This window comes from Camellia sinensis, chromosome 12, assembly GCF_055761805.1.
Source record: "Camellia sinensis isolate YWXY chromosome 12, ASM5576180v1, whole genome shotgun sequence".
In the NCBI taxonomy this organism is placed as follows: Eukaryota; Viridiplantae; Streptophyta; class Magnoliopsida; order Ericales; family Theaceae; genus Camellia; species Camellia sinensis.
In genome coordinates, this window is record NC_138972.1 from 158,674,259 (window position 1) to 158,699,830 (window position 25,572).

General features: G+C 35.8%; 1 long non-coding RNA gene and 1 pseudogene across 2 annotated transcripts; one reads left to right on the top strand and one right to left on the bottom strand.

Annotated features, from left to right (window-relative positions):
- The first annotated feature begins 2,825 nt into the window (after positions 1-2,825).
- Positions 2,826-11,806, top strand: LOC114308912 (putative receptor-like serine/threonine-protein kinase At5g57670; annotated as a pseudogene). The gene is made up of 11 exons (XR_014345601.1): positions 2,826-3,011; positions 4,599-4,745; positions 5,941-6,059; positions 6,143-6,264; positions 6,352-6,745; positions 6,879-7,123; positions 7,296-7,372; positions 10,492-10,573; positions 10,680-10,879; positions 11,272-11,420; positions 11,504-11,806. The product of XR_014345601.1 is annotated as a putative receptor-like serine/threonine-protein kinase At5g57670 (transcript).
- A 6,819-nt stretch (positions 11,807-18,625) lies between these two features.
- LOC145803387 (uncharacterized) lies at positions 18,626-20,763 on the bottom strand. Its single transcript, XR_014345486.1, has 3 exons — positions 20,643-20,763; positions 19,660-19,717; positions 18,626-18,894 (listed from the first exon to the last, which is right to left on the bottom strand). It is a non-coding gene; the product is annotated as an uncharacterized LOC145803387 (long non-coding RNA).
- Positions 20,764-25,572: the final 4,809 nt, after the last annotated feature.

Genomic DNA, 25,572 nt, shown 5'->3' on the forward strand with positions numbered 1-25,572 from the left:
CTGGATACCTATTTTGTCACTTGTGATCTCACTTAATTGGTATTGCTTGGCAAGGAATTGGTATTGTTTTTATGAAACATTAATGGCCCTGTTTTTCTCTAACTTTTATATTATCATTTGACCTTTATTTTTTCACTTGGGTTTTTGACAAATCATTGTTTTGTCATGGGGTTTGTTAAATGATGGTAGCACAATATTGCTAGATTTTCTCTAAGTTTTAATAAAGGTTAATTAATACTAGAAACTCATCAGGAAAGGTTTAATGGTTAGTTGGTGAAGGGAGTTCATAAGAAATGCTAGATTCTAGTAATTGAGATAGGAAAAAAAATACAAGTGATAATATTTATAAAAGGGCACCTGAGTTCAGCCTTGCAGTAAGAAGCTGTGACACCTTTTATTTGGAGCAATCTTCATGATTTTGTTTTGCTGAAACCCCGATATTTCTACACATTTCTCTTTGTTATTTGCTTTATCAATTTGGGGATAGTTCGAGATAATATATTCTTGTGTGGGGTATAGCCATTTTATATTCCTTTGTTATAACTTTGAAATTTGGTTACCTTTTATGAGAAAGCATAATCTGTTTGTGAATAGACAACTCAAAATCAAACAGGTATGGCATAGTCACAAGATATTTCATGTTCTACTGCACATGCTTGCTATTATTTTTTGAGATGCTTTTTTATTTGTATTATTATGGGATTTATTTCTTGATTGATTACCATACATAAGGCTCTTAACTGTTGTTTTGTCAGTAAACAAGCAGTGGTGGTAGATATGCATTTCTAATCGTAATTTTCAAGCTAGTTTGTAGTTGTCTACTGTTAATTTCTTTTTGTTCTTTCTGAAGTGTGTTGAGAAGTTGGATCTGTCATCTTTATCTCAACTAAAATAGTTTTTCTAGCCATCTGCTATATTTTATCGTAGTTTCATGTTTCTAATGTATTTCATTGTTTCTGTGGCAGCTGGTTGAGTTGTTAGACAGTCCATTACACAATTATTTTACGCAGAATGATTGCTTGAATTATTTCTTTTGCTTCCAATGGGTTCTTATACAATTTAAAAGGCAAGTGACACGGTACCTTTTGCATTCTGTTCTTTTTATTTTCTTGAACCTCTGTTTCCTCGTATCAATGTAAGAACATGTTGCACTGGTTATTGTCTTGAGCATCTTGGGAAATTATTTTATATCCAGAGAAAGACGACCTACATTTAAAATGTCTGTTAGTGCTACTTTTCTCCAAGAAAGCTAATAAAGACAAAAAGGGCAGAAGGAACATGGATGGCATTTTTTGTGGAAATCTGCTCAGAAATATTTTGTCAAGTAACTATGCAAATATTGTATCCAAATTTACTCGTAAACATTCCAGTATTTTTAACCAATGATCTGGACCAAGATTGCCACCTGCTGATCACTCTCACCAGAATTTGAAGAATTTAACCATGATGATTTGAGTTTTCAAATATTTCTCTTCTCAATTTCTGTTCTCTTTGACATGTGCTAAAAATTAATAAAATCTTGTAATTTTGTCTTGTGTGCTCAGTAGTCCTATATGCACAGAAAAAAAATCACAATTTGGATCACTGAACACTCGCAATGGTCTGGGTCCCACAGTGGGCCCTTGTGAGTGATCCATTTTGTAATTTGTTTATGTGCAAGTATCATTTTCCCTTTGTGTGCTTCCATTTTTAACTAGAGCTTTATCTGATTTGGCTTTGTGTTTCTTAGGGAATTTGAATTTGAAACAAAAATGCGGTTGTGGGAAGTGTTGTGGACTCATTATTTATCCAAGCACCTGCATCTATACGCTATGTTGCACGGACACAGACACGAGACACGACACGGACACGACACGGACACGCAAAAAACGCAATTTTTCAAAAAATAGGGGACACGACACGCTGGGGACACGTTTAATATATATAATTTTATTTATTTATTATATGTCTAAAATAAAAATAAAATTATTAATTCTTATACAATCAAAATAATAATAAAATTAATAAATATATTTTTTTAAAAAATTAATAAAAAATGAGTTTTTTTAAATAAAAATAATTTATTTTATGAATTTTAAGTTTAACATAAAAATAAAGATAAAGAAAAAAAAAAGAAAAAAGAAAAAAAAAAGAGGGGGGAGAGAGAAATGTTGAGTCCAGAAAATGAGAAGAAAAAAAATATAAAAGAGAAACGATAGAGGAGAGAGAATGTGAAGTCAAAAAGGCAGAGGGAGAGAGATCAGAAAAGGGAGAGACGAAAGGGAGGAGGAGAAGACGAAAATGAAGAGGAGAAGAAGAACAGAGATGATGGAGACAGAGAAGGAGAAGAAGAGAAGAAGAAGAATACCTCAGTTAGGGCTTCTTCGATCCACCTCACGAGTTAGCTTCTCGTCTCCTTAGCTTCTGAACAGGTTAGCTTCTCCTCTCCCTTGATCTCTTTCTCTCCTTCTCTGTCTTCTCTCATTTTCTGTCTTCTCTCCTCCCTCGATCTCTCTCTCTTTTCTGTCTCCCTCGATCTCTTTCTCTCTTTCTGTCTCCCTCGATCCCTTTCTCTCTTTCTCTGTCGATCAAGGAAAATAGTTAGGGCTCCTTCGATCCACCTCACGAGTGTCCGAAAAGTGTCCTTCCGTGTCCATGACGTGTCCAAACTGGAAGATTTCAAAAAAAAGAGACACGTTAGTGAGAGTGTCGGACACGTGTCTACCGCGTGTCCGACACGTGTCCGATGCTCATACGCAGAGCCTGGGAATGTGTCAGTGCTTCATAGTCTATACGTCTGTGTTGCAATCCTGAAGTTGCATCGTAACAAGATAATGGGGGAGTAGATGGATTTCGACAATCTCTTGAAGTTTATAAATGAGCTGAGTGGTCACATTGACCTCGATTCAATCCTTAGGGATGCAGAGGCTTTGTGCATATGTGCTGGAGAGAATGGAGCAGCTTGCATTCCTCCTGGAACTCCGCCTTCATTGCCCATGGGGGAAAACTTGTTGTACCCTCAAGAAGACGATGTATTGCAAACATGGTTTTTTATTTTTCAGGAAATTGTCATTTCATGTTCACAAAATTAAGGAAGATCCTAAGGTATATGTTTTTATCTTTGGTTAACTTTTTCTTCTTTTTTCTTTTTTCTATGGTATATGATTCTTGCAAATTACAAGTTATATTGAATGGTTTAGATGGATTATTATATATCATACGGGTCAAATGGAATTCTTTTTATATTTTATTTCTATATTCATAAACAAAAGAATTGAATTGGTGACCAAAATTTGGTTTGGTTTTTCCTGTTTTGGCGACCAAGTAATTGGTCGGTAAAATTGTTAATCTTGGCAACCAAAGTGTTTGGTCGTGAATAGGTCTATTGCCAAGTAAAGTTTTAGTCACGCAAACATTACTTTTGTCAACTAACACTTTTAGTTGGGGAATGTGACAATTGGCGACTAACATATTTAGTCGGGAAAACATCACATTTGGCGACTAAAGTGTTTTAGCAACAAAATGGTTTAGTCGCGGCAATGTAACATTCAGCGACAAAAAATTTAGTCTGCATACATAACTTTTTCCCGACTAAAAAATTTTTTAATCGCTAATTACTTTTCCCGACCCTCAATTGGCAACCAAAGTGGTGATCAAAAAAATTAGTTGCGGATAATTTTTGCTGACTAAAAATGGGCTTTTGCCGACTAAATTTTTAGTCTGTAAAAGTGCGATTTCCTGTAGTGACCACATGACCCATTAGTAATTTGCACTGTCCATAAGATAAAATTTGCCATGCTTGTATGGATGGTTAATGTGACTATGTGATCAAGCAATTACTATATGGAGAAATTCTCTCTCACTCTTCTCTCTCTCTCATCCCAACATTGCAAAATTGTCTTATCAACGTTTCATTCAATGATTAAAAGGATGGGACACTTTTTAAGTAGCAAATAGCCCCTCCTGCCAAACCCAAACAATATGAATTACCTTTTATAATAAGCAGACAAATGGAGTCTCTGTTTTGGCTTAGTCTACAAGACAAACCAAATACACGTTCACCACCTTTGCTTTCACCCTAAAGCACCCCAACCATAACATTAATTGCTTTCCAAAAGCACACAACTCTCAAGAGACACATAGAGAGAGAGAGAGAGAGAGAGAGAGAGAGAGAGAGAGAGAGAGAGAGAGAAACTAATCAGTAATTCACTTGCAACAAGAAAAGCCTTCCTTTCCCTTTCATAATATGCCAACAAACATATCAACTAAGATACGATACATGTATGTGGGTTCCACCATTTGATGTGAAACCCATGTATCATTTTTGTCTAATTGGTATATTTGTTGGTAAATTTGTTATTGTTCTTAACATTATTTGCATAGAAGCGCTTATGCTTCTTAAACAAGAATATATGAATGTGAACCAAGGTGGCCTCGGTTCCGCACTGGACCTTTAATCATGTTGTTGCTCGTATAATACATGTTGATCTTAAGCTAGAGTTTCTATTCTTCCACTGCTGAGTAGGATCAGAATAAGGAAACAACCCATTTTGTGTATTTTTTATTTTTTATGTTTTAGGTTGTCAAATTCTACTAATTAATCTTGATTCTTCCAGCAGAATCATATAGAAGCAGAAATGAGTGTTTCATCTCCTCCTGCTAAAATACTGATAGGCATATCTTTAAACCCAGATGATAGCAAAGAGCTTGTGGCATGGGCTATCAGGATTGTAGCTCATCCAAATGACACTCTGGTTGCCTTACACGTTCTTGGTTAGTATCTTCTCTTCTACCTAATCTTAATTTGTCATTTCATTCATCATTAATTAAGACCATTTTGGGTCAAATTATATCCTTTCTCTCATTTTGTTTTTCTCTTTTATGGAAATAGATGTTTCGTGTGAGAGCTATTTGACCGTAATGTTTAACATTATCTAAGTTTCTTTATGGATATTCCAACTCCAATTGCATTGTATTGTTTTGTGTATCGTAAATTTTATTTAAGAAAAAAAATAAAAAAACAGGTAGACAATACTATAATTATAAAAACCATAATTATATTGCAAGAATAAAAAAATTAAACAATCTATAATTAATCGTTACATAAGCAAGGTTCTAGAATGCAAGGTATACTTGCACCAATACTTAATACATGTAAAATGCAAAGTAGAGATAAAAATAAGTTTAACCAAAAATGTAGCATTTCAGTAGATCATCATATTCTTGAATCAAATTTTTCTTTAGAATATAATATATTTTTTTGTAATGCTTTAAATCACCATTATTGATATTTTAATTTTTTAATTTACAACTTTTACAGTCTCAAATAATAAAGTCCTTTAACTTTGCCCATGTAAATCAATAGCATAAGATATATAATATTAGACAAGTAGATATTTATCTTTTGAAAAAGAAGAAGAAGATCCCTTCCCATGTTAAAAATATAATATGTTTTTTTAATAGGTTGTAATGTGCATCATATGTTTACAACTTGTATATATTTCGTAAAATACATCTAATATAAAACACACGTTGACGATGCATGTACATTTATTCATAAACAAATCAAACGATAAGTAAGTGAACAGTAAAATGCTAACTACAAATACTATATTGTAGTTTGTATGAATTGAGATATTGCAATTTATTAGTACAAGTTTCTTTAGCTGACACAGTCTCACGTGTTTATTTGGTAGAACAGTAGAACATCATAGGAAGAAACGCGAGTCAGTTGCAAAGTTTCAAACACATGCTGGTCATACAAAAGCATACGTCGTATCTGTGATGGCTGAATTTGCCACAATGTCACTCTAAGCGGTATATAATATCTATCCTCTTTCAGTTTCAGACTATAAAGTAGTTAAAGTTATATATCATTTCTGCAATATTTATGTGCAAGTAAATACTAAGTGCTCTAAAATTGGCAATTTCATATATGTGCTTAAGGGCCTCAAATTTCAGGTGAATCTGGAGGCTAGAGTTGAGTTCAACACTAGTGTTGCAAGAGGTCTAATTGAGGAAGCGAAACGTGTAAATGCAGATTTTCTTGTTGTTGATCATTCAAGGAACAGAACGAACTGGTATAGGTTTTGATCGAGTTCAATTCATATACTTTGGTTTAATAGAATATGTTTTAAATAGTTTATTTGTGTTTTGCCATTAGAATTTCACGCGAAATCACAAGTTACTGTTTTGAGCATGCCCTGGAAGGCTGTTCAGTGGTCTCAGTTGGGAAATGTGTCATACCACAACAAAATTCAGATTTAAATACTCTGCACATTGAAGGTTAGTTCATTTCAAAAACTTGAAATTTCGATGAATTTTTTTTATTTTAAATCGGATGTGCTCTAATAATCAGTTTTAATGTAGCAGAGCATTGTCAAATGAGTTCAAAGTGGCCAAACAAAAATGACTGTATGGACAAGTCCTCAGTCACAAAAACAAAGAGAGAAAAAATGTTTTCACCAAGAACAGTGCTAGATGTATGTAAAGGAGAATCAAATAGCACTGGAGAAGATAGCTCTAGTTTTGGGGATTCAAGCATAACAGACTCCCCTCCTCTGTCTCGAGTTAAAAGGGGAATCCAATTTTCCAAAGCCACCATCGCCTCTTAAGCGTATTTCCTCTTTCCTACGATCATCATTTGATTTCAATGCAAGAAAAAGAAATAGAAATGACGTCTTATCTGACAACGAAAAGCAGCAACCTTTGCTAAGGTGCTTTAGCTACAAAGAGATTGCGAAAGCCACAAAAAATTTCCACTCGGGTATGAATACTATGCAACTTTTGTCATTAGAATGCTTCATTACCAATCACTTTTTTTCTTTGTTCGTAATAAAAATTTTAAAGGGTGATTAACAAAATTTCAAAAAATCATATGATTGCTTGCATCATTGCAGATAATATGGTGGGGAGAGGAGGATACTCAGAGGTGTATCGTGGAGATCTTGATGATGGACATACCATAGCAGTTAAGAGGTTGGCAAAGGACAACACAGACGAAAACAAGGAAAAAGAGTTCCTTCTAGAGTTGGGGATAATAGGACATGTCAACCATCCCAATACTGCAATCTTAGTTGGCGGCTGCATTGAAAATGGACTCCATCTCATCTTCAACTTGTCTCCCAATGGAACTTTAGCATCTGCATGGTAAGTGAACAACCCCACACAACAACCCCCCCCCCCCCCCCCCAAAAAAAAAAAAAAAAAAAAAAACCAAAAAAAAAAACAATTAGATGGGTCTGCATGCTACTGAAAGCTTATGCGATACCAAAAGACTCGCACAATTTTTGTTTTTCTCAGGAAAAGCAGACAAGTTACTCAAGTGGCCAGATAGATATAAAATTGCACTGGGGATTGGAAGGGGTCTGCATTATCTTCATAAATGTTGCATGTTAAAATTCAATGTATAAAGAGAATTAGAGAATTGTATAGATATAGATTGTATTATTGATTAATGTATTAATATGTTTACAATGATTCCTATATATAGAAGAGTAGAGTAGGTAGGTAGGTAGTAGGTGGAGTAGGTGGTAGTAGGTGGTAGTGGTAGGTGTGTAGTAGGTGGTAGTAGGTGGTAGTGGTAGATTTTAACAGCCCCCCGCAAACTCAAGGAGGAGAGACACAAAGCAACTTGAGTTTGGAAAGAGTAACAAAATAAGAAAATACATAAAATAAAAGAGGATAGGAGACACTGGATGGTCGTGTCAGACCGTTGGTGAAGACACTGTATGGTTGTGTCAGACCGTTGTAGGAGCGAATGTCTGGACAGTTGACGAGGTCATGCCGGACCGATGTAGATGCTAACCGGAATCAATGTCGGGACAGTTTTATGTGGTCATGCCGGACCGTTGTAAAAGCTAACCGGAATCAATGTCGGGACAGTTTATGTGGCCGTTGTAAAAGCTAACCGGAATCAATGTCGGGACAGTTTTATGTGGTCATGCCGGACCGTTGTAAAAGCTAACCGGAATCAATGTCGGGACAGTTTATGGGGTCATGCCGGACCGTTGAAACGTCGCACCCTCAAAAGGTGTGCCCAATCTTTCAAAAGGCGTGCCATCAAAAGGCGTGCCATCAAAAGGCGTGCCCAATCCATAAAAAGGTGTGCCGGACATTATGGCTTGCGCGCCCAGGTTATCGTCTAACGCCGAGCGGCGCACAATGCGCGTGTCTGCCGTGGCTATTTAACCAAGACGGAGGCTGAGGCTGAGGCAGAGGCTGAGACAAAAACTTGCTAAAAACCTTTGAAAAACTCTTCATTTGCTGAGAGAGATACTCTGTAACACTCGGTTGCCCAGAAAATGGCCTCTTCTTCCCGTGGTCTGCTCACTCTCTTTGCAGACCTCAACGAGTCCGCAAGAGAAATAACTGGTGCGGTGGCCCGTGAACCGCAACCAAGCGCCTCTGGTTTTGCGCCGTTGAACTTTCCTATGCGGTCTGTGGAGCAAAAAATGGCAGTGCAAACGGATATTGAAGCCAATCAGTATACATTGAAGTCATGTGTGGAAACCATGACTGCGGTCACAAACTTGTCGCACCGGCTGCAGAGTAGGACAAATGAGGTGTAGCAGTTAAACGCCCAACTGGCTCTGCTCCAGCGCATGTATAAGGATCCACGAACAGAGATAAGTGTGCTAAAGGCGGAAAATAAGGAGCTGAAGCGGAAGGTCACCGTGATGTTCCGATTTGGAGGTCCGCCATATGCTGCAGTGGAGGAGCAGGGAGTAGTGATCGTGCCCAGTGGAGTGGGAAATACGGAGGCAACACCGTCAAGGGCCGCCCAGGACGGAGGCAAGAAGAAGAGACCGGCAGCAGAGTAGAGAAGAAAAATCCCACCTGTGGATGTGGTTGTTTTGTTTGTTTGTTTGTTTGTTTGTTTTTTTTTTTTTGTGCTGTTGTGTTGTGTTTTGTTTGTTTGTTTGTTTGTTTGTTTTTTTTTTTGTGGTGTAAAATGGGGATCAGGGCGAAGTCCCGATATGAATAAAATGAGTTTATGGTGCAAATCCGAATGGCTTGAAGGAACAAGACTGAACAGAAAAATCAGATGGAATGAATAAAAGGGTTTGTTTGTTTTTGTTTTTTTTTTTGTTTTTTTGTTTTTAAAAAAAGAAAAGATAAAAAGTTGAGGTTCAAGGAAAAGTTGGGCGGTGGAAAGAAGAAAAAGAAAAAAATATATATATAGATATATATATAAGATAAAGAATGTTGGGGCGGTGGAAAATGTGATGATGGTTTTGGGTGGAGAATATTTGAGAATGGAAAAGTGTATATAATAATAATTAGAAAAGTGAATTGGGTGGCCCGAGGAGGGTGCAAGTCAGTGCTCTAAGAAGAATAAGAAAATGAATTGGGTTGCTTTTTGATTAGTTTTTTTTGTTTAATAAATAAACCATGGTTGGATTGCTTTGATTGAAGCCATTGATGAGATGATCTGGATCAGCTAGAAGATTGACGCACCGAACAAGCCACCACTTGGGCCTATTGTCTCAACCTCGTCTTCACCGTCTGAGGATTATCACCGGGATCGAATATGGAGTGGTTACCAACGGAAGACGACGGCGAGTCACACTCGGACGCCTTCGTGGAGGACTTCGAATTCTCATAAAACTGCTTATTAACAGTGTAATAGAGCCCTAAAGCAGGCAAAGTATCGGACAACCGTTGATCGATCTCCGGCGATTCGAACCCGAACCCTCTGTCAATACTCCGCCGTTTGCGGCTGTCGTGGTTGCCCTTCCGCCTCAGCCACGCCTCGTCGCGGTAGGCGTCGGGAGACCACGATTTCTGTCATCACAACCTGTTTGTCTTTCCTCTCCATCTTCGAAGAAAAACTGAAAACTTTCATTTTTGATCTTCGTTCATAGATGGCGACCGAGGAGGATGAGATGTTCCCTATTTATAAAATCCACGATAACCTCATGCCGGCCGTGGTATATCACATGTCCAAACTCAAAATCTCTGAGGCAGACAAAAGTGTACGCAAATTCATTGACTGGATCAACAACGATCTGGTTGATGTCAATGGCGCTCTTCGTAGGCTCAAGGAGACAGAGCTACTTCTCAACGTTCAGATGAAGGAGTTAGTCTGTGTCTTGAATGATATCTCCAAAACCAAGGCTGGCGTGGATTCCATGAGATTGGAGTCTGAACAGTCCATTGGACAACGCCGAATGAAAAAAAAGAAGTCTCTAAACTGGAAGCTATATGTATTGATAGAGATGATAGCGGAATAGGATGAGGTCCGGCGGGCGGCTAAGGTGAGGTTGCCGCCCGCCGGTGAAGCGAAAATATTAGGTTCTAAACCTGCTCTGATACCATGTTAAAATTCAATGTATAAAGAGAAATAGAGAATTGTATAGATATAGATTGTATTATTGATTGATGTATTAATATGTTTACAATGATTCATATATATAGAATAGTAGAGTAGGTAGGTAGGTAGTAGGTGGAGTAGGTGGTAGTAGGTGGTAGTGGTAGGTGTGTAGTAGGTGGAGTAGGTGGTAGTGGTAGGTTTTAACATTGCAAGCACCGAATCATACATCGCGACATAAAGGCCTCTGATGTGCTTCTTGGGCCAGATTACGAACCATGGGTGAACAACAGACACATCCTGCAATTTTTCTTTTCTTTTTTTTTTTTTTTTTCATGAAAAAGGACTTGATGTATTAGAATTTACCTCAATTTTCATTGTTGTACAGATTTCAGACTTTGGACTCGCAAAATGGCTTCCTAATAAGTGGACTCACCATGCTGTGATTCCAATAGTGGGGACGTTTGGTTACTTAGCACCAGAGTACTTCATGCATGGAATTGTAGATGAGAAAACCGATGTTTTTGCATTCAGAGTTCTTTTGGAGATCATTACTGGCCGTAGGCCAGTAGAAAACCTTCTCTTGTGGTAAGGAGACTGCCTCCCCTGTAATCTAATTGTAGCAACTTAAATGTATTCTAACTCACTTTAAAAAAATTTAAAAATATCGATAGACAACACATAAATTTTTTATGCAACCCAGTGCATGTGACAACAAATAAGTGTTTAAACATTTGTTTTCTTTGAATGCAAATGTTGGAAGAAATCAGTGATGGAAAAATGTGGATGAATTGCTTTCAAATTATCGAATTGGAACATGATCCACAGTGAGCAAACAAAAGTTTAATGGGAAGCTTAAACTGAAAGCTCAAGTAGAAATCAATATGCACTGAAATTGTTTCTAAAACGAATATATTATTTTTCTAGTAACTCTGAATTCAAAAAATATTTTACTGAACTTGAATGACTTTAATATGTAGGCAAAGCCGCTTATGGAATTAGGAAGCATCACTGAATTAGTTGATCTGAATTGGAAGATAAATATGACTTGGATCAAATGCATAGATTAGTGCTCACTGCTTCTTATTGTGTGAGACGATCCTCAATATGGCGTCCATCAATGAGTGAGGTATAAAAAAACTGTCTCAATGAATATGTACACAGTATTGGCATAGATGTTATGTTTGATAAATATGGTCCTTTTGAATGCAGGTATTGGAACTTCTAACATTCGGAAATGATTCGGAGGTGGTAGAGAGTTGGAAGTTTACAGATGAGGAGACAGAGATGGATGATTACTCCATGGTTTTCGGATATGAGCGTCCATCAGATATTCTTCTGGAAGACATATAATATGTGTATCGAGGCCATTTTCTCATATTATTTTTTTCCTGTTTTGCTGTTTTGTTGTTGGAGGTTTCTTGTGATGGAATGTAGATTTTGGTTAAGTCATTGTAATTCCGTAGCAACAGTTTGTTTCACTCACAGTGACATACATACCCCTCCAATAACTCAAATCTGCAAGAATTTTTTCAAGAAAAAATTCAGAAGCTGCATGGTGAGTTTAAGTTTTTTATTTCCCCGTTTAAAAACAGAGGTGCTCAAATCAAATTTAAATTATTATAAATTATCAACTTTAACTCGACTGTAATATTTCAAACGATAATAGGTTGATGAGCAGCTTCTTATTAAAACATCGTAACCACACAACATATGATATGACATCTTATCGTCTCCTTAATTACCATGTACAATGTTAAAAAAGAATGGCAATTTAAGTTACAATGAGACTATTTTCTTGCCAAAATGAGTCCACCGGACATGAAGAGGTTCTTCAGGAAGCTGGCTGAGAATTTAAAGAATTCAGACCTTAAAAATTGATAACATGCAGTGGTATGATTTTCAAGGTTGAAGGCCAGCATCTCAGAGGGCAGCCTCATTGTTGAAGACACTGAGATCAAGCGAAAGGGGGCTAAATGAAACAAAATAAACATAATCTGAGAAGCTTATATATAAAAACATGCCTTCCATTGTTTGTTTCTTATTTGCTTTGGCTTTTTAAAATCCACCAACTAGAATTACAAATATTAATTTCCTTTTGCAGATATGTCAGGGTCACTTTTGTTTTGCTTTACTTTAGGAGCTAAAGTGACATGAAATACACATTTTATTATCATTTCGTTAATTATTTAAATAATCTATTTAAAATTAGACAAAATTGATTCAAATTAGAATTTTAAAAGATGGAACCAACAAAATTAAAATTTTAAGGATTGACACAAAACTCTTTAAGGGTTAAAACAATTATTTTTACCAAAGCAATGATTAGTAGACAAAACAATTTGTGCATTTGGATAAATAATTATATATACATATATATATGAGAAAATTAGTGAAATATCTCTCTCTAACATTGGGTAGTAGGAGAGGTCTTCAATATTTTTTTTTATTAGTTAAGGTCTCTCGATAAAATTTTTCTGTGATCACACTAGAGAAATTTCAAAATTTTTTTGTGATCATATCAAGGAAATTTCTCTGTGTCGAAACAATTTCTCTCTAAAAATCTTAAGGGACTTCAACTACCATGAAAATATTGTATGTCCTTTATCTTATAAAATCTAAATATCAAGACCTTACAAAAAAATTCCCCTATACATATACCCACGCTAATGGTGTAATACTCCATCTAAAAGAAGTTATAAATTTTAATATGAATTTGACTGAGTATTTACATGATGCAAGAAGTTACAAACAATTACATAAAGTTATTTTAAAAAAATCATAAAAATGTGACAATTTACATAAACTCGAGTATAAATTATATAATATAAGTACAGATTTAAGTTTATATTAACAAAGGGCGTTTAATCATGAGAACACGACGTCGTCTACCAATCCAAGAAGTCATCCATTGGGGATCACCTGAGACAATTACATAGCCTGCATTTGTTTTTTTTTTTCCCCACCAAACTCAACTAATTATAAAATTTATGATAAATTACCCTTTTACTAGTCCGACTCAAATTTCATTTGATACTTGTAGTTTCAATATATATATATATATATATTTTGAGGTTAAAATTAACAATTTTGAAATAATTGTCAATCTCTTTAGGTGTAAAGGTAGGAAGTTTTGACGGAATGAACGAAATTAAAATTAGACTTATAAGTGTAGAGACTAAATTATTTAAATTGAAACAATAAAAGATCAAAGTGAAATATAAGTTTAACTATAGAAGTGAAAAGTATAATTTATCCTAAATTTTATTTTTACAGTTTTTATTTATTTATTTATTTTTTCAATGTTTTCAAAACGCAGCTCCAGTCATGTTTAGATAACATAATAAATTCATATTATTAAAACACGACTTTACAAAACATTGGGAGTTTTTAACTTCTCAACACTGCCACATCTACAACTCCCACAACCTCTTCTTCTTCTTCATCATCATCATTACTGTAGTACTTATAAGACCACATTTCAAATTTGCCCTTTACCTAGGTCAAAACCTGTAGTACTTACAAGGAAACTTGATAGAAGTAATGACGTCATGATCACCTAACTTCAGAGTTATGAATGGAGCAAATATCAGTAACTACATATGCAGAAAATAAGCATCTCAAATGATTTTGTTTTAATTATTTTATTTTTTATGACAGGTAGATTGAACACCAATTTTCACACCCAATCACACTCTTAGTGAAAATCCAATAGCAACTCTCTCAATGTGATACTACAAGCCTGGCATTGAATCCAGCTTCATCCAGTTTGGGGAGTTACGGGACCATTATGTTGTCCATCACCACTGCACCAATATATACATAATAACAGATATTCCCTTAAACTTTGAAATTCAACAATGCAACGGTAAAACCCAAAATCTTCATTCCAGTCCATGATATAAAGCAAGGAAGTTCAAAATAAACATCACAAATTACAAATAAAATATTTCTAAAATGCCAGAGAGTAAAAATTGAGGAATCTGTGTGTGGAAAGGAAATTGATGTACGGAATATTTTTATTTACTGAATAGCTTCATGAGAACAGCAAGCTTTATGGCATTCAAATTTCCAAATTCACAATTGTGGACATGGAAAATAAATATTTTAACCTAAAGAAGCTAGTGAGTAGAGTATGTTAAGAGATACTACCTTGTACAACATTTTACAACTACAACTACAACTACAGCCATATCAATAAAACTTCAGATAGATATTTTTTTTCCACGTTGAAGCTGATACTCTTGACTAAATAGCACGCTCTTATACCCAGCCAATATCTACAACATGCAGAAATTCAACATAGAACATGTAAAATACCATATTTTTAAGGCAGATCTTCATCTTCCAAAGGGATTGCCTACAAACCATGAAAGACCACTGTAGCATACACACTCCCGGGTATGTTCTCGCAATTAATCTTTATTTATGCATTTGCATTTCTTTTGATGCTCCGTGAGTTCCTGCCACATTTTGGTTTTTCACTTCGTGAGGACTTCAATTGAACAAATGGAATAAATAGCTGTCCTACTCTTATCCATACCTCACTACATCATGAATTTTTTTTCTTTTTCTTTTTTTCCTTCTTTTTTGTAAGTATCTATATTATGAAGCTGTTTTGCTGTTGCCAATTCAAAATTTTAGTTACTTATATTTAAAATTGCAATTGCTGCCTCAAATTCAAGCAAATGCCAAGATTTAGAAATTACAGCCAGTCAGAGCATAATCGATCCCACCTCTTGTACCAATACCTTTATCATCAATACTTGCTTAAAATTGTAGAGTATTGGAGGCATTATTGTGAAGCGTGAATAATGATTGTAAAAAGATTTCCCACATTCATATCTTCTTAACATAAAAGTGAGCAAATTTCAAGTTGACTTAATGCAGAATGTTCCTGAATCTGTCTCTGCAGAAACTTGACATACTCTACTGCCTCATCTAACATATCGGTTGTATTAGTTTGCTGCATGTATCAACAACAGAATTTCCACGTCAAAGTCATGAAAGACCATTGAGCATGTGCAATCAAATACTGTAAGCTAAAGCAGATAGTGTCACACCTCAAATCCGGGTATGACGGGCCGTGGCCCACAGGGACTCAGCCCAAGGCACACGTAAGCCTAACCACTAATCCATAATCACATTGAGCAACTATACAAAAGTCCAGTAATAAATAATCAAGCTCAATCCAGTGACATGCCACAAGTATAAACGGCAAAACCAACAGTAATCAATACCATCCAAACTTATGGGATATAAATAGCCCACATATCAAAATAATCCTAAATGAAGCTCAATAAAAATAAAAAGAAGTATGCACAAACTTGACATAACAATCTAAAACAAAATAAATGTATGTCCTAGAGGTCCATGCAATCGAGTCTCAGCTACGCCATGAGTCCACCCTAAGTCCTTCTAACACCTGGAAGTGATAAAAACTAAGTCAGCTGATAGCTCAGTGAGTAGCAACATGGATAGTAAATACAGTTTTGAAAACATGGCTCAATTCCAAAATAAGATATATATAACAGAAACTAGATTGACATATAGTTTGGTAAATACAATCTGTTTCAAAAAGAAGGTTCTACAGTTCAACAGTTAAAATACTCATGTCTTGCAAGAACATGATAAATGACATTTTCTACTTAAAACAGATTATAACATGAACACCAATAATTTTCTGGGTACCAAGAAAAAAAAATAATATGTCACACAGTTCTCAAGGCTATAAGCCCCCCTGGATCCAATACCGAACTAAGAGTCATCCTCAGGGTGGCACCTGGGCCTTTTCTCAAAGACGATCCAATTGAAAGTCACCTAGTTTTTTTTTAAAGGTCTTTTCCTTACAATCGTTGAGTACTAGAGTCATCACGGCCCAACCCAGATCTGTTCCCTAGTGGCCAGAGTCACCACACACAGTGGAATAATTTCCCTGGACTAAATACACATATGGTCCCAACAATCAATACAGATCAGTTTCACAAAACATGGTAGTTCATCATTATAAACATGAGACCAAAACAAATAGTTTACAGTATGCCAAGTTCACACATATTTCAGAAATAATTTGATTCAATTGATAATATAATAATTTATCAAAACAGTTTAGTCATGAAAGAATAATTTAATTTTCCAACAGTTCAGGGTAGGGGAACATTTATAAAAATATGTAGCATGAAACTACTCACCTGAAAACGAAATAATATAATCCTCGAATAAAGTATGAAAGTCCAACTAGTGCCCTGAACAAAGTACGAAGATTACACGTCACTACTAATTTAAAAATACTAAAGAATAGGAACTAAGTAACCTCAAACTTATAGCGCACTAACACGGCTCAACCCAACTCACCGTTACTCTTAAATATTACCTAAGTTCATGTTCTTCAAGGTCTAAAATCACCCAAGACATGGGTTCCGATCGAAACTTAACTAAAAATAACTTTAAGATAAAACATAATTTTAAACAAGTTTTCCCAATCTATTCGCTAACTTTGAAAATTACAAAACCCACTTCACGCTATTAAAAAAATTCCAAAAATCTCCAGATATGATTTAATATATCCTAAGTTTCAAACCCAATTGGTTTCACTTGATTTGCTTATCAAAATAATTATCTACAATTTATTATATCCAAACAGGTTGTTTTCTGCAGCACTTTAAAGAAATTGACGGTTCTCTTAATATACATGAGCAATCAATGCAAGTCCAAAAATGTACAAAACTAGACTCGTAACCGGTTCTAATGACACTAATTTGATAATTTTTGGATTTATATCCAAAGAGAACAACACTCTCGAATTTACTGTTTTGGACTGGTTTCCTGAACAGATTTGAATACCTCAATTTATATGGATTTTGACTCCCAAAAATTATGAAAAAATTCAGATATGCAATTCAATATGTAATTGATCTACTGTAAAAATTTCAGTTCAAAATTCATCCGTTTGATATGGTTTCTTGATTTTTAAAGTTCGTGATTATGCGCAGAATTTTTTAACTAAGAATAATACACATTCTTTATACATGAATTTAACTCCTCAAATTTCTTAACAGTATATATATACACAAAATATATAAACCTACAACCTCCATGAATGAATAAAATAATAATGGAATAAGGATAAAAACAAAACCAAAAGGAAGAAGAAAGATAAAGACCCACGACACCCAAAAATTCCTCCTTGTTTGCAACCCTTCTTTTCTCTTCTTCTTTTCTCTCAACCTTTCTCTCTCTCCCGTGGTGGCTCCTGCTGCTGTTATGAATAGTATGAGGTAACCTAGGGTTACATATGTATCTACACAAAAAGACCCTAAAATATTATCTTTATATTACTTTTTCTAACACATTAATTAAATAAAATATAACTATTATTATAACAAAATATACTTACTATCTTGCCCTCATTATTTTTTTTAAAAAATAAAAATAAATCTTGCCTCTAAATTAAATGCTTTCACCACAAATTTATTTTAAGTTTAAAATTAATTAAAAGATCCTCCAATAATATTTAATTTGCACCTTAGAATTCACCACCAAAATATTTACGATTGTAATATTATTATTTAATTATTTACTTAATTTTTATATTCGGGTTCTCACATTCTCCCCTCCTAAAAAAAAGTTTTGTCCTCGAAACTAACCTGAGTAAATCATAAGAATAGATGTGGGTACTTCTCGCGCATCTCGTCCTCGCATTCCTAAGTCGCCTCTTCAACTAGATGATTACGCCACAGTACCTTAACCAATTTAATGACCTTTGTACGCAACCTTTTCTTGTTCGAATCCAAAATCTGAACAGGTATCTCCTCATACGAAAAATCCTCTCTAATCTGAAGCGGCTCATAATCTATCACATGCGACGGACTGTGCACATATTTCCTCAGCATAGACACGTGAAACACATTATGTACTCCTGCCAACCTAGGGGGTAGAGCAACACGGTACGCAACCTCACCAACCTTCTCCAATACCTCAAATGCACCAATGTATCTAGGAGTCAACTTTCCTTTCTTTCCAAACGTGATCACTCCTTTCCATGGTGATACTTTCAAGAATACCATATCCCCCACATGAAACTCTAAATCTCTCCTACGATGATCAGCATAACTTTTTTGTCTACTCTGAGCAGTCAATGTCACACCCCAAATCTGGGCATGACCGGCCGTGGCCCATAGGGCCTTAGCCCAAGGCACACGTAAGCCTAAACACGCATTCAATTTCACCAACAATTGTCACACCCCAAATCCGGGCATGACCGGCCGTGGCCCACAAGGCCTTAGCCCAAGGCACACGTAAGCCTAAACACGCATTCAATTTCACCTTGAACAATTAAACAATAGTCTAATAATAAATAACCAAAACTCAATCCAGTGACATGCCACAAGTGAAAAACAAGTCATAACCAACTTCCTAAAAATATATATATACTAAATGGGACACAAACCGCCCACAAAATAAAATAATTCTAAATAAAACCCAACCACAATGTATGCACAAAACTCGAAAAAGCACCCTAAAACAAATTAAATAAATGCCCTAGAGGTCCATGCAATTGAGTCCCCGCTACGCCATGAGTCCACTCTAAGTCCTTCTAACACCTGGAAATGGTAAACAACTAAGTCAGCTAATAGCTCAGTGAGTAGCAACATGGATAGTAAATACAGTTTTGAAAACAGGGTTCAATTCCAAAATAAGATATATATCACAGAAACTAGATTGGCATACAGTTTGGTAAATACAATCTGTTTAAAAAAGAAGGTTCCACAGTTCAACACTTAAAATACTCATGTCTCGCAAGAACATGATAAACAACATTTTCCACTTAAAACAGATTATAACATGAACACCAATAATTTTCTAGGTACCAATAAAAACAAATAATATGCCACACATTTCTCAGGCTATAAGCCCCGTTGGATCCAATACCGAACTAAGAGTCATCCTTAGGGTGGCACCTGGGCCTTTTCTCAAAGACGATCCGATTGAAGGTCACCTAGTTGTTTTTAAAGGTCTTTTCCTTACAATCGTTGAGCACTAGAGTCATCACGGCCCAACCCGAATCTGTTCCCTAGTGGCCAGAATCACCACACACAGTGGAATAATTTCCCTGGACTAAATACACACATGGTCCCAATAATCAATACACATCAGTTTTGCAAAACATGGTAGTTCATCATTATAAACATGAGACCAAAACAAATAGTTTACAGTATGCCAAGTTTACACATGTTTCAGAAATAATTTGATTCAATTGATAATATAATAATTTATCAAAACAGTTTAGTCTTAAAACAACAATTTAATTTTCCAATAGTTCAGGGTAGGGGAACATTTATAAAAATACGTAGCATGAAACTACTCACCTGAAACGAAATAATATAATCCTTGAATCGAATAGAGTGTAAAAGTCCAACTAGTGCCCTGAACCAAGTATAAAACTACACGTCACAACTAATTTAAAAATATTAAAAAATAGGAACTAAGTAACCTCAACTAAAGCGCACTAACACGGCTCAACCCAACTCACCGTTACTCTTAAATATTACCTAAGTTCATGTTCTTCAAGGTTTAAAATCACCCAAGACATAGGTTCCGATCGAAACTTAACTAAAAATAACTTTAAGATAAAACAGTGTTTTAAACAAGTTTTCCCAATCTATTCGCTAACTTTGAAAATTACAAAACCCACTCCACGCTATTCAAAAAATTCCAAAAACCTCCAGATATGATCTAATATATCCTAAGTTTCAAACCAAATTGGTTTCACTTGATTTTCTTATCAAAATAATTATCTACAAGTTATTATATCCAAACAAGTTGTTTTCTGCAGCACTTTAAATAAATTGACGGTTCTCTTAATATACAAGAGCAATCAATGCAAGGCCAAAAATTTACAAAACTAGACTCGTAACCGGTTCTAATGACACTAATTTGATAATTTTTGGATTTATACCCAAAGAGAACAACACTCCCGAATTTACTGTTTCGGACTGGTTTCCTAGACAGATTTGAATACCTCAATTTATATGGATTTTGACTTCCAAAAATTATGAAAAAATTCAGATATGCAATTCAATATGTAATTGATCTACTGTAAAAATTTCAGATTAAAATTCATCCGTTTGGTATGGTTTCTTGATTTTTAAAGTTTGCGATTCTGTGCAGAATTTTTGAACTAAGAATTACACTCATTCTTTACACATAAATTTAGCTCCTCAGATTTCTTAACAGTGTATACATATATATACAAAATACATAAACCTACAACCTCTCCATGAATGAATAAAATAATTATAGAATAAGGATAGAACAAAGAAAGAAGAGAAGAAAACCTAGGAGGGCTAACCTTTGATGATCACACACAACACAACACACCCAAAAGTTCTTTGATTGCAACATCTTCTTCTTTTTTTCCTTCTCTCAAACCCTCTCCCGTGGCTGCTGTGTTGTTGCCCTATGTGGTGAACAAATAATAGAGTAGGGTTTGTGTTTATTTTATTTTATACTAGTGGTGGGCACACATAGGTCAAATAAATAGATCAATATACAAAACATATATATAAGTTATATGCAACTCAAATGGTAAGAGTCTTATATATTGATCTTGTGGTCTAGAGTTCAAGTCACACCCTCCTCTCTCTCTCTTTATATATATTTTTATAATAAATCTTGCTTCTAAATTAAATGCTTTTACCACAAATTTATTTTAAGTTTAAAATTAATTAAAAGATCCTCCAATAATATTTAATTTGCACCTTAGAATTCACCACCAAAATATTTGAGATTGTAATATTATTATTTAATTATTTACTTAATTTTTATATTCGGGTTCTCACAGTCAATAATCTCTCTCTGATGGTGATAATTTTTCGTGTAGCATCCTCCACCAAATCAGGTCCCAACATTTGCCTTTCACCAACCTCATACCAACACAAAGGAGACCTACACTTCCTTCCATACAAAGCCTCATAAGGAGCTACTCCCAAACTAGAATGATAACTATTATTATAGGCAAACTCCATGAGCAGCAAATAATCATCCCAATTACCTCTCCACTCCAAAGCACAAACCCTCAACATATCCTCAAGGGTTTGAATAGTCCTCTCTGATTACCCATCTGTCTGAGGGTGATAAGCTGAACTAAAATTTAATCGAGTACCTATAGCTGATTGTAATGCACCCCAAAACTTAGACACAAAACGAGGGTCCCGATCTGACACTATTGACACTGGTACACCATGCAATCTAACAATCTCCTTCACATACAACAATGCAAATCGAGCTAGAGAATAGGTCATCCGTACTGCAATAAAATGTGCTGACTTGGTTAATCTATCAACAACTACCCAAACTGCATCGTGATTACTACTAGTACGAGGTAATCCGCACACGAAGTCCATGGGAACATGATCCCACTTCCACTCCGGTATAGGCAAGGGTTGTAGTTTTCTCGCAGGTTTCTGATGTTCTACTTTAACCTGTTGACACACCAAACACTGAGCCACAAATTCTGCAATGTCTCCCTTCATACCATTCCACCAAAAATGTTCATGAAGATCCCGATACATCTTAGTGCTTCCAGGATGAATGCTGTAACTAGAACTATGTGCCTCCGTCATAATCTCCTTCCTCAAATCACCACTAGCAGGAACACAAATTCGGCTACGGAATCTAAGCAACCCATCATCACTAACCACAAAGTCTACGTGCTTACCCTCTGCCATCTCTCCTTTAATACGCTCACACTGGGGGTCAATCTCTTGTGCTAAACGAATCCGTTCTCTCAAGGTCGGCTGAACTGTCAATTGACTACAATAAGCCCTATTACCAGGTGTAACAACCTCAAGCCTCAAACGTCTCATGTCTTCCACCAAACAACTCTCAATAGACAAAGCAGCTACATCTCCAACTGCGACCTTCCTACTCAAGGCATCTGCAACCACATTTGCCTTTCCCGGATGATATGAAATATTCACATCATAATCTTTTAGTAACTCAAGCCATCTTCTTTGCCTCAAATTTAGTTCCTTCTGTGTGAAAATATACTTCAAACTCTTATGATCAGTGTAAATCTCACATGACTCTCCATACAAATAATGCCGCCAGATCTTAAGAGTGAAAATCACTGCTGCTAACTCTAAGTCGTGCGTAGGATAGTTTCTCTTATGTACTTTCAACTGTCGTGATGCATAAGCAATCACCTTCCCATGCTGCATGAGTACGTATCCTAAACCCTGTCGTGAAGCATCCCTATAAATCACAAAACCACCTCCATCTGTAGGTAAGGCAAGGATTGGAGCTGATGTCAATCTCTATTTAAACTCTTGGAAACTACACTCACAATCATCATTCCACTCAAACTTTACCCCTTTCCTGGTGAGATTGGTAAGTGGCAAAGCAATACGGGAGAATCCTTCCACAAACCGTCTGTAATACCCAGCAAGCCCTAGAAAGCTACGTACCTCTGTCACAGAAGTAGGTCGTGGCCAATCAACAATTGCTGTCACCTTGGTGCTATCCACAGATACCCCATCTTTACTCACTACATGACCCAAAAAGGATACACTGCTCAACCAGAATTCACACTTCTTAAATTTTGCATACAGCCTTTTCTCCCTAAGGATCTGCAGTACTACTCTCAAATGCTGCTCATGCTCCTCCTTACTCCTCGAATAAATTAGGATGTCATCAATAAACACCCCCCCAAATTTATCCAGTTGGGGCTTAAATACTCTGTTCATTAAATCCATGAATGCGACTGGTGCATTTGTGAGACCAAAAGGCATCACCAAGAACTCATAATGCCCATAACGGGTTCTAAAAGCAGTCTTAGAAACATCCTCATCCCTTACATGCAACTGGTGATAGCCTGACCTCAAGTCAATTTTAGAGAATACTTGAGCTCCCTGCACCTGGTCAAATAGATCATCAATGCGTGGCAAAGGATACCTATTCCTCACTGTGACTTTGTTCAATTCTCTATAATCAATACACAATCTTATAGACCCATCATTCTTTTTCACAAACAACGCAGGTGCTCCCCAAGGTGAAACACTAGGCCTAATAAAACCTTTGTCTAGCAACTCCTGTAACTGAGTTTGTAACTCCCTCAACTCCAACGGTGCCATTCTATAGGGTGCTTTAGAGATAGGTGTTGTATTAGGGATCAAGTCAATGGAAAATTCGACCTCACGGTCTGGAGGAAGACCAGGTAGATCCTCTGGAAAAACATCAACAAATTCCCTTACTACAGGAAACTCCTCTAACCTCTGCTCTGGTTGTTCAGTACTCACCACACAAGCTAAATAACCATGACACCCTTTTCTCAACATTCGGTCAGCCTGAAGGGAAGAAATAAAACAAATAGAAGATCCTTTCCTATCTCCCTGAAAGAAAAACTCAAGTTGTCCTGGTATAGCAAAAACTACCCCCATTCTAAAACAATCAATAGAAGCATGATGTTTCATCAACCAATCCACCCCCAAAATCACGTCAAAATCCTTCATCTCTAAAGAAATCAAATCCACTGAAAAAATTCTACCATCCATCTCTATCACAAGATCTACAAACATCTCTCCATACTACTGTTTCTCCTAATGGATTACACACAGTAATACAAACATCAAAGGCTCCCAAAGAATAGACAATCCGTATAGATATCTATGTGCCAACTCTTAACCTTCAAACTAAAATAAAAAAAGATTCGACACTAGTTTAAAAAAACTAACTTAACCACACACTACTAAGGACTATAAGGACTCGAACCTCGCCTAAATAATGAAATGCAAGATATGTAACTCGATAAACTACAGCTTTGATACCACAATTGTCATACCTCAAATCCAGGTATGACCGGTCGTGGCCCACAGGGACTCAGCCCAAGGCACACGTAAGCCTAACCACTAATCCATAATCACATTGAACAACTATACAAAAGTCCAGTAATAAATAATCAAGCTCAATCCAGTGACATGCCACAAGTATAAACGGCAAAACCAACAGTAATCAATACCATCCAAACTTATGGGATATAAATAGCCCACATATCAAAATAATCCTAAATGAAGCTCAATAAAAATAAAAAGAAGTATGCACAAACTTGACATAACAATCTAAAACAAAATAAATGCATGTCCTAGAGGTCCATGCAATCGAGTCTCAGCTACGCCATGAGTTCACCCTAAGTCCTTCTAACACTTGGAAGTGATAAAAACTAAGTCAGCTGATAGCTCAGTGAGTAGCAACATGGATAGTAAATACAGTTTTGAAGACATGGCTCAATTCCAAAATAAGATATATATAACAGAAACTATATTGGCATACAGTTTGGTAAATACAATTTGTTTAAAAAAGAAGGTTCCACAGTTCAACAATTAAAATACTTTTGTCTCGCAAGAAAATGATAAATGACATTTTCCACTTAAAACAGATTATAACATGAACACCAATAATTTTTTGGGTACCAAGAAAAACAAATAATATGCCACACAGTTCTCAAGGCTATAAGCCCCCCTAGATCCAATACCAAACTAAGAGTCATCCTCAGGGTGGCACTTGGGCCTTTTCTCAAAGACGATCCGATTGAAAGTCACCTAGTTTTTTTTAAAGGTCATTTCCTTACAATCGTTGAGCACTAGAGTCATCACGGCCCAACCCAGATCTGTTCCCTAGTGGTCAGAGTCACCACAAACAGTAGAATAATTTCCCTGGACTAAATACACATATGGTCCCAACAATTAATACACATCAGTTTCGCAAAACATGGTAGTTCATCATTATAAACATGAGACCAAAACAAATAGTTTACAGTATGCCAAGTTCACACATGTTTCAGAAATAATTTGATTCAATTGATAATATAATAATTTATCAAAACAGTTTAGTCATGAAAGAACAATTTAATTTTCTAACAGTTCAAGGTAGGGGAACATTTATAAAAATATGTAGCACGGAACTACTCACCTGAAAACGAAATAATATAATCCTCAAATAAAGTATGAAAGTCCAACTAGTACCGTGAACAAAGTACGAAGACTACACATCACTACTAATTTAAAAATACTAAAGAATAGGAACTAAGTAACCTCAAACTTATAGCGCACTAACACGACTCAACCCAACTCACCGTTACTCTTAAATATTGCCTAAGTTCATGTTCTTCAAGGTCTAAAATCACTCAAGACATGGGTTCCGATCGAAACTTAACTACAAATAACTTTAAGATAAAACATAATTTTAAACAAGTTTTCCCAATCTATTCGCTAACTTTGAAAATT